Below are 9,484 nucleotides of genomic sequence, written 5' to 3' on the forward strand. Positions count from 1 at the left end.
TAAATAATAGATCGATTCACTCTAGTATCAAAACTAACAGCTCACTATTGAGAATAGTGAACGACAATTTCCTATGTCGTGCGTGCAGTGTAAGACAGAAACAACACACGCGGGTGTAGCGTCCTCTTATAAAGAGTCCGTATTAAAATAGTTAAACTAATATTAAACCGCGGAATTCAACTGGTAAAATTTAAACTATGGTTGTAAAACGGGCCCCTAAGTCGGTTATAATAAACAAAGTATATAATAATTACTATTTAATTTATAGTTATTATTCAATATTAGATAGGAAAATTGATAAAATATTTACTTCTGTCATACTATTTATTAGGTAAGACTTAATACTTAATAAAAACTTGAAAAACATCGTTCAGGTGTATAGCAGTTGATACAGGCAAAGTACAAAATATTTTCAAGAGTTCGTGAATATTTGGATAAACCTCTTTATCACAAACATCTAAAGCATGTAACCCAGAGGTGAATATAATGTTTTCAGTCACTAAAAATAAAGCCATGTCATATGGTAAATCTACAGTCTTCATGGTAATTTTTTTTTATTTACCGACTATTTATCGGGTTTATTATATATTTATGCATGAAAAATTATTCGCAGAGAATTCAAAAATATAGTATACCATACCACCATAAAGATATATGTTTTTATTTTCCGATATTTATGCCACGAACGACTAGTCGTTATATATACGTAGCGTATAGTACCTATATTAAAGTGGACAAATTACCACGGGTAGAACATTTAGAAAACAGATATAGGTACCTACTTAAAACTTAAAAGTAGTATCATATTGAGAAATACAGAAAATAAGTAAACTTAATTTTACAAAAAAAAAAGGTCAAGGGGGGATTTATCCCCCATATCCCCCCCGTACATACGCCACTGTTTCCAACATATATAACTGTATTGGCTGTAGGCATCCATTGTGTTCCATCAATGCGACAATGCTACAGGCATACACAAATTATTGATAGAGAAATTATAAGTACTAGAATATTAGTATATGGTAAGACAAAAACAATACTAACTTCATTCTTTTAATACTTTTTACCCATTTTTCTTTTAGTTCTTTTTCATGTTGTCGATTTGGAAAGTTAAATAATTTATGATCAGTTCGTTATGTATTACTACAATTCACAACACAACGCATTTTTGGACCACTTCCCTTTGTATTTTTGCTCATTATTAAAATTAAGTTTAAATAAAACAGTAAACATAAACAAGTAGTATAAGCTTAAGGGCCAATTCGTTAATGAAAAAGGTACCTTACAAGTTTTACAAACCACAAAACTCCAAAAATTTAACTAAGGGAACAAATGTGCGTGTATTGTGTACGAAAATGTTGCTACCAACTTGTTTGCCAATTGTCCATTAGGCGGCGCTGTTTTCCGTTGTCTGCACGGTGTCTATAGTCCAAGGTGTATTGATATCAATACACCTTGCTATAGTCTATACCCTATATCAAGTATGATAAACATTCTGTTTTTGTTATTAAAATAAATGTAAGTATGTAATTTCATATTATGTATTAAAAGTTTCATATTGAAATATAATATATTATACCTACTATTAATTACCATTGTTCATTTATTTTTTTAACAAACTTCAACGTACCCGCATCGCAGCGTATGTGATCCACCGCAGGAGAAATGACACTACTAATAATCCAACATTTTTTCATCTGGCTCAAACCCCCCTTTTTCATTTATATTATGGATCCGCGCCTGAGCTCAAATCATTTAGGTTTTTCTCGAGGATGTACAATATTATATCTGTTTTGATTTGTGAAATTTGTATAGGTAATTTATAATTCTAATGATTCTATATTACGCTTTTTTAAATATATCATTCTATATGGGTGGGTTAACGTTAAGTATTTTTTCAATCAACCAAGCAACATGTCAAAAATTAGTACGTATTAATGTATAATTAATATAATATTATTATGTTTTATTATGAATAGGTACACGCGTACACGTTTCCGAGAATATTTTATGAATTTGTCCTAATTTAATTATATTTTTTACCACGAAAATTACCGGATGTTTGCAGGCTTATAAATGTATAAAATACATATTTTATAGGAATTGAATGTTTAAAACTTGAAATATTAATATGATTTTAGAAATGTTTACCTGTACAATAAATTATTAGTGCTTTTAAACAATGACAATACAAATTATATTATTACATTATTTGTGGTCGTTTGGACGACCGCAGAACTAACCATAGATCACCTAATTGACTATTAACTTTACGAGTACTGAGTACTGATTATATTACTATAATGTAGAAACTAGAAGGTAAACCGTGTACTCCGTAGTACCTTTACACAAATCATTTTTAATGTACAAATTTTCACATTTTATTAGACATTTAATTTATTTGACGATTCTTCTAGACATTTTCTTACTTTGCATTTCCGCTAAATTTGTTCGTCCAACATACATATCTGTGTTTTTTACGTTTCAAAAATAAATTATAATAATTGAAAATTAAATTAAACAAAACTGTATAAAACAATAATTCTATCTACGGGGGATGAACCCACGTATGGCCACAGAGTATAGACTGGAGTAAACATAAAAGAGGACTGCCCTTCTATCAGATACACACAACACACCGTCTTGTTGGGATATTTTTAGAAATGTATTTTAGAAAACCCTCAGAACCGATTATCTGTCATGTGTGTCTTCCGGTTCTGTCACTTCCGGTTCTTAGATACAATTGGCATGATTATTTAGTATAATGTTAAATTTGACTTAATCTTCATATGTAAGAAATATCGATCCTAAAATCATTTTAATCTGATTTACGACTATAAATCATAACTCAAATTACTTAAATACTTTCTGAATGATAATTAAGAGGATGTCAGCGCACTATTTATTTTATCTCTCAAGTCCACGCACAACATAGATAAAACGCATTAAGGCAGAATCATTTTTTCTATGTTTTTATGTAATCTTAGATTAAAATCACCCATTACAAAAAGATAGAGAATAATATTTTTGAGGGAATGACATCGATTTTATATTTCATTGTTATTTGACTTTGTATTTGACTTTTAAAATAAACAATAAAATGTTGTAAATTTAAATTATGTTTAAATTGTTTTGAGACAATATATTTTAGACAAATCGATATGTCATTCCCTCAAAAGTGTTATTCTCTATCTTATTTGTAATGGATTATTTTACTCTAAGATTACTTAAAAACATAGACAAAACGCATTTACGCAGAATCATTTTTGCAAGTTGCGCATGGGCCAGAGAGAAAAAATAAATAATGCGCTGACATCCTTTTAACAATCTTTATAATTAATTCAAATATTAATGTAGAACTTACGGTAAAAATATTTAATATATTTATATTTTATTTTATAGGTATAATCAATGGTATTATATATTTATATTATATAAGATCTATAATATATTATTATTATTATAAATCGTGTATATTTATTATTTATAGGACATCAGCAGTATACAGACAGTGTGTTTGTGTATTCACTCTCTAGTCTCTGGCCCACGCACAATATAGACAAAATGTATTTATGCAAAATCAATTTTTATTTATGTTTTGAGCAGTAAAATTACCTATTATAAAAATTCCTGAGAATAATTTTTTGAGGGTATGACATCGATTTGTCTCAAAACAATTTAATATCTATTTAAATTTATAAAAAATTGTTTTTAATTTTTAAGTCAAATAATAATAAAATATAACACCAATTATAAGTCAACCCCTCCAAAATATTATCCTCTATAATAAATCTTATAATGGATGATTTCACCCTACAATATTACTCTAAAATGATTAAAAAAAAAAAAACAATTTTACCGAAATACATAATTTTATTCATGCACATAAGAGTCTGAAGAGAGAAAAAACCAATATTACACTGACTACCTATTACTTTAACGTTTTTGTCGCAATCATCATTCAATATTGTGTATTATAATATTGTATCATTATAGTTTATGAGGTGTTATTGCTGTGTTTGTTTGATTATTATTGAATTCGTTATATTTTAAAATATCATTAATTTGTTATTATTTTGCACTGCTAAAAATACCTACAAACATTCACATTTTTTGCCAGGGATTTTTTTTCTAGCTAGGAAATTTTTTATTTCAATTTGTGAAGTTCTACTACCAGTATTCTGTATGTGAAATGATGATTACTAAGTACCCCCGATGTTAGGTATGTGTTTGTATTCTGGTTCTTTTCGGTATTTTCCAACCTTTAAGGTATATACTGAAGGGCTGTAGCCATTTTCCTTCAAAAACGAGATACCGTTTTTCTTCACTGTAAATTTTCCTACAGTAAAAAATAAATAAAATAATAAAATAGTTAATACAAATAATTTAAGCATAGCAAAAAAAAAATGTTGTCAGGTTATTATGTTTACTTAATACAAATAAAATAATAAATTAGTTAATATAGGTACCCATAAATAATTTATACATAGCAACAAAAAATAAATAAATTGATTATAATATAATATTTTTTTATAACTATAGGATATTTCAGCAACAAGTGAATACCTGTTTAAAGAAAAGAAAAATTAGACATAATTATTATTTTACTTTTTGTAATTACATACCTAGAAATGTCTCCGTTTTGCAATTTAATAATTGCATTGTCGATTGCTCTATGACGTTTGTTTGTTCGGTAGTCTTTTTTGGAGTATGAATGCTTCTTATTTTACAATAAATATCAGTTTGAATTTGCTTCGTATTTCGTAATATTGATCCACATAAAAATATTTGGTATTTCTTTATAAAAACGTTAAAATGCGAATGGAATGACTCACATGCATTGGTAGTTCGTAATATTACTATTGTTACTTTACCTACTAGTATTATCAATTATACGTGTAGTTAAATCACATGATGTTAATATATTATAATATAAACGATTTTCTCAAAATCGATAAAACTACACATTAAAAATCTTAAGAACTCTTGCAGTAAGAAAGTGTCGTTAAATATTATTCAATTAATGATGGCGACATACTTCAGTTGTGGTATACAGTAAGAATGTATAATAATAATTGATGTACCTGTGTATTTGTACTCTATATACCAACTATATGGTATTTAAATAAGGTTAAACAGTTTTTACTTTTCTCTTTATTTCGATGTTTAGCTAATATTTTAAAATCTTGTAACCAAAATGCCAAACTAAGTATGTTAATATTGAATTTGTATATTTTGTCTCTTGGCAACCGACGAGGTGGGGCAGTTTTCTTAAATAAAGATGTGATATATATTATATATATATATATATGTATAGACTATAGAGTATAGAGTGGCTATAGACATAAGAGAATTCAATCGTTGTAGAGAATTGAATTGAACCTTAAACTGCTTTAATAATTTGTGCTAAAGTTTTTTAAAATTTTTATCACAAACTGGTATGTGAACAGTTATTTATTTAACATTAGTAATATTTGTTAATTATTAGTATCATTAAAAAACGTATTAAACTTGAGCAAATAATGATAGGAATTTGATTTGTTAGAAAACACATACTATAATTCCCTATTCACTGTACCTTCAAACCCGTACCGATTGTCTCAATGTAATTTGTTCTCGTGTGAAATTTAAAGTTAAATTAATTTGTAAACCAATTAGTTATAACCTGCGTTTTTATAAACTGATTGGTACTTAGTAGCATTAATGGACGAAGTGTATAGGTACTGTTAAGTAAAAATGGTATTTAAAAATGTCGAGAAAAATTTTAAAAATGTTTGTATCGTTGAATAAGCATTCAACTCCATATTTTATAAAATAATTGATCGATTTTGTCTACATTCTTATTTCTGCTATATCCAATTTAAATTTAAAAATAATATATAAATATAACTTTAAAATTAAAATGAAACAGCTAATGTGCTAATTTCTTTTATATTAATTTTAGTCGTATTTATTGATGCATATTGTATTAGCCGTTCGTTAAATCTTTTAGTAAAATTGTTCGTACCTATCCTAAAATTATGATAGCAATAATAATAATCTGAAAATCAGGTGGAATATCCGAAGAACTGCTTTTTACGCTATATTGTTTTTATAATTGAAATCAATAAATATGAAAACTATAAATATACCTAACTAATTTGATATTTGATCGAAATTAAAATTTTTTTAATTTTGTACAGGATGGTATAGTAGTATAGATATATGTTATATGAATGTGGCAATAAATTATTATCTTGTTTCATATAGTTCTAACTTATAACAAATAAAAGTCTTATTTACTTTATATATTATTAAAATAGAAAAATAATTTATCTGAAGGTTTTGTATATTGTATAGTATTTTTATAAAATGCATACAAAGACTTTAATTCATTAATTATCTACACCAACATATTTTTGATATTCGTTATTTTATACATTTGAGCTCATTTTTTGTTGTGCAAATTCCTTGAAACTATTGGGTAAATAATAGTTATGTGACCTAACCTATACCTATCTAATTGTTTGTATTAAGAAAAACAAAAGTACTTAGTTTAGCTCGAGTAAAACTAAACTCTAAAGTAGGTACTTGCCTTGACTGACCTATGATAAAAATAATATTTCTTCTAATTCAATACATTTTTATTACTCCGTAACCTTCCTTAGGTTTTAATTATAAGTACTTATTGAATTGCCTGTAAAGATAAAAGTTAGTTCAATTAAAGATATTCTAATAGTTTTTATGTATCTACCTATATTTGACTTAAAGATTATTTTATTTAATTACCTAATTGTATTTATTATTTTATCGATAATCGCTGCATAATGTATTACATATTTTACTATATTAAATTAACACTATTAAGAGGACACCTTACCCGCATATGTTGTCTCCGTCTTACAAGTGCGTAACATAGCAAATTGTACACTCAGCAGAACTCCGTTAGTTTAAAAATTGGAGTGAATTGACCTCTTATAACATTTAAAGGTAAGATTATTATCAAGGCAATCTTATGGGCTTTTTATTATATTTTAATTTTAAAGCGAGTTATGAGTATTTTAAAATTAAAACATAATAAAAAGCCCATGAGATTGCCTAGATAATAATCTTACCTTTACATTTTATAAGATGTCAATTCACACTAATTTTTAAACTAACGGAGCTACACGTGTTCTGCTGAGCTAACAATTTGCCATATTACGTACCTGTAAGACGAACCAAAGTTAATATGCGGGTGAGGCGTCCTCTTAATATATTTAATAATAATGATTATAAATGAGTTATGAGTAAACCAATTTAAACCTTGGTTTCATAATTTTCTTTAAATATATTTTAAAAGCACCTCAAGAGTTACAGTTTAATTAAATATTAAAATATTATTTTTTGATATTAATTATTAAATATTATATTCTATTTGATTTATAGTGTCTATCTGTTTACTTTATAAATTAACTATACTTATTAAACTTGAGTACACTAATCTACTTGACACTCTAATATGGTTCATTAAAAAAAAAATAGGTGCTATTATTGTATACTGATTTTTATATAACGTAGGAGTGGGATAATAATTAAGTAATATTTTTAGAAAATATATAACATTTCAAAATGAGTATTTGATGTTTATGTGGTGTATAAACCGCAGAATAGGCTTTAATGTATAGATACTTATATATAACACATATTATGGTACCTAAAATATTTCTTAGCTAATAGCTGATGAATGTATTCATGTTGTGTCAGTAGGCATTATTCTGATTTTTTATAGTAATGGTGACTGCAAATTAAACAAATTTTTATCTTTTAGAAATAGATATCATTTTGCTGATGTTTTGCATTTGCAAAACTATGTAACATCGGTATGCTCTATGCTCACGACCCACATGGATTTTATTATTAGTCCGGGTGTTTCATTCTAAATGATATGAGAATATTTTCGTGGAATATAATTATGTCGCCAAATAAATAATATTTATTAATTTAGGTAACAAAGAAAAAACGAATAACAAGAAAATCGTTATATTAATAAATGAATAACATAATTTTTGAATTCGTAACGTACATCCGTTTAAGGTTGATTTTATTATTAAATTTTCTATTTTAGAGATCTCTGTAAAAACAATTACTACTTTCATTTTATAATACATACATAAGAAAATATAATATGTTTGGCTTAAAAACTTAAAACAGAATGATAACATGCTTCTATAAATAATTGTTTTTTCAAATTGCTGCTTTTCATTGATTTTAATAAAAAAAAAGTTCTGAAAGTAAAACAATCAATACAAAACAAATATTCGCGATCTTAATTGAATTTAAAAAAAAACCAAGTCAGGAAGAACACTCGTCTTCTAATGACAAATAATTACAATTTGGAGTGTTTGAAATAAAACGTGTACTTATAATAATAATAATATCTTTGTTCGACTGTCATATCTTGTTTTGTTTTGAGTAGTTTTAAAAATTGGCTGTTATAACTATGATACGAACGTCGTCATCGTTTCTATAGTTGTAATTAAACAACCACAGCGCGTGCGTGGTTTTATGTAGAGTCGCATATATGTTATACAGTGTGATTCTTTTAACATCTAGTAAACATATGTTATGTTGTAACGCATTAACGTTTTTAAAAATAATTTTAACTATAATTTAAAGTCAAAAATAAAAATAATTTTTAAATTTTTTATTATTATCTTTTTTAAAGTTTTTACATTTTTGATCGAAAATTGAATTCCGAAAGAATTGGTAGTTAAATACGGAGTTAAATACTTATAATATTTAAAGTTATGCTGAGTGCTGTGGACTGGTATAGCAGTGGTATGGGGGGGGGGGGTGCTCCGCAAAATGTTGGTTTACTATCTATTTTTTTAATCAAAACTTTAAAAACTTCTAAAACGTTAATACATGTTTCGAATTTTGGTGTAATACTTATCCAATTTAAGTTTTAAATAACTTCTAAAACTTTAATACATTTCGAGATGATACATTTTCATTGTTAAAAGAATCACTTAGTTATACATCAATATGTTTTGTAAACTAATTAGCTAAGAAAATTAAATTTTTTGTTATTAATTTGATTTACGTCTTGTAAAGTATAGCTGTGGTGGTGTCTGTTGTTTAGATGTAACGACCTGCACGCATTATAATATAATACTTACATTATATTAGTATATTCGTGGCTGTGTATTTCACGCTCTCTGTTACAGGATTTCGCTCTATTTTCTTTATATAATTTAAAAATAATGTAAAATACATGTATATAATATAGTGTGTTGTATACATTTTGTTTCACTAAAGTCTTCCACTGTTATTGATATTATGGTACTTATCGATTATCGCGACTACCTATGGAGACGTAATGAATGGTGGTTATTAATAGCATTGTTGTTGGGATTTCTTTTAGATAAGTAATATGACCTTTTACTTGCTACCCTACCCCTACCTAATACTTACCCTGTAACCTACTTAAGGCGGTGTTGCATAGCAAGTCTGATAATATTTT

The 9,484-nt window shown here is 26.6% G+C and overlaps 1 protein-coding gene across 2 annotated transcripts in view; it reads left to right on the plus strand.

The window, feature by feature from the left end:
- The window catches only part of LOC100169339 (zinc transporter 1), a 21,391-nt gene that overhangs the window by 6,301 nt on the left and 5,606 nt on the right, over window positions 1-9,484 (plus strand). The gene's annotated exons all lie outside the window — the stretch shown is intronic.

The sequence above is a fragment of the Acyrthosiphon pisum genome, chromosome A3 (assembly GCF_005508785.2).
Source record: "Acyrthosiphon pisum isolate AL4f chromosome A3, pea_aphid_22Mar2018_4r6ur, whole genome shotgun sequence".
Taxonomy (NCBI): domain Eukaryota; kingdom Metazoa; phylum Arthropoda; class Insecta; order Hemiptera; family Aphididae; genus Acyrthosiphon; species Acyrthosiphon pisum.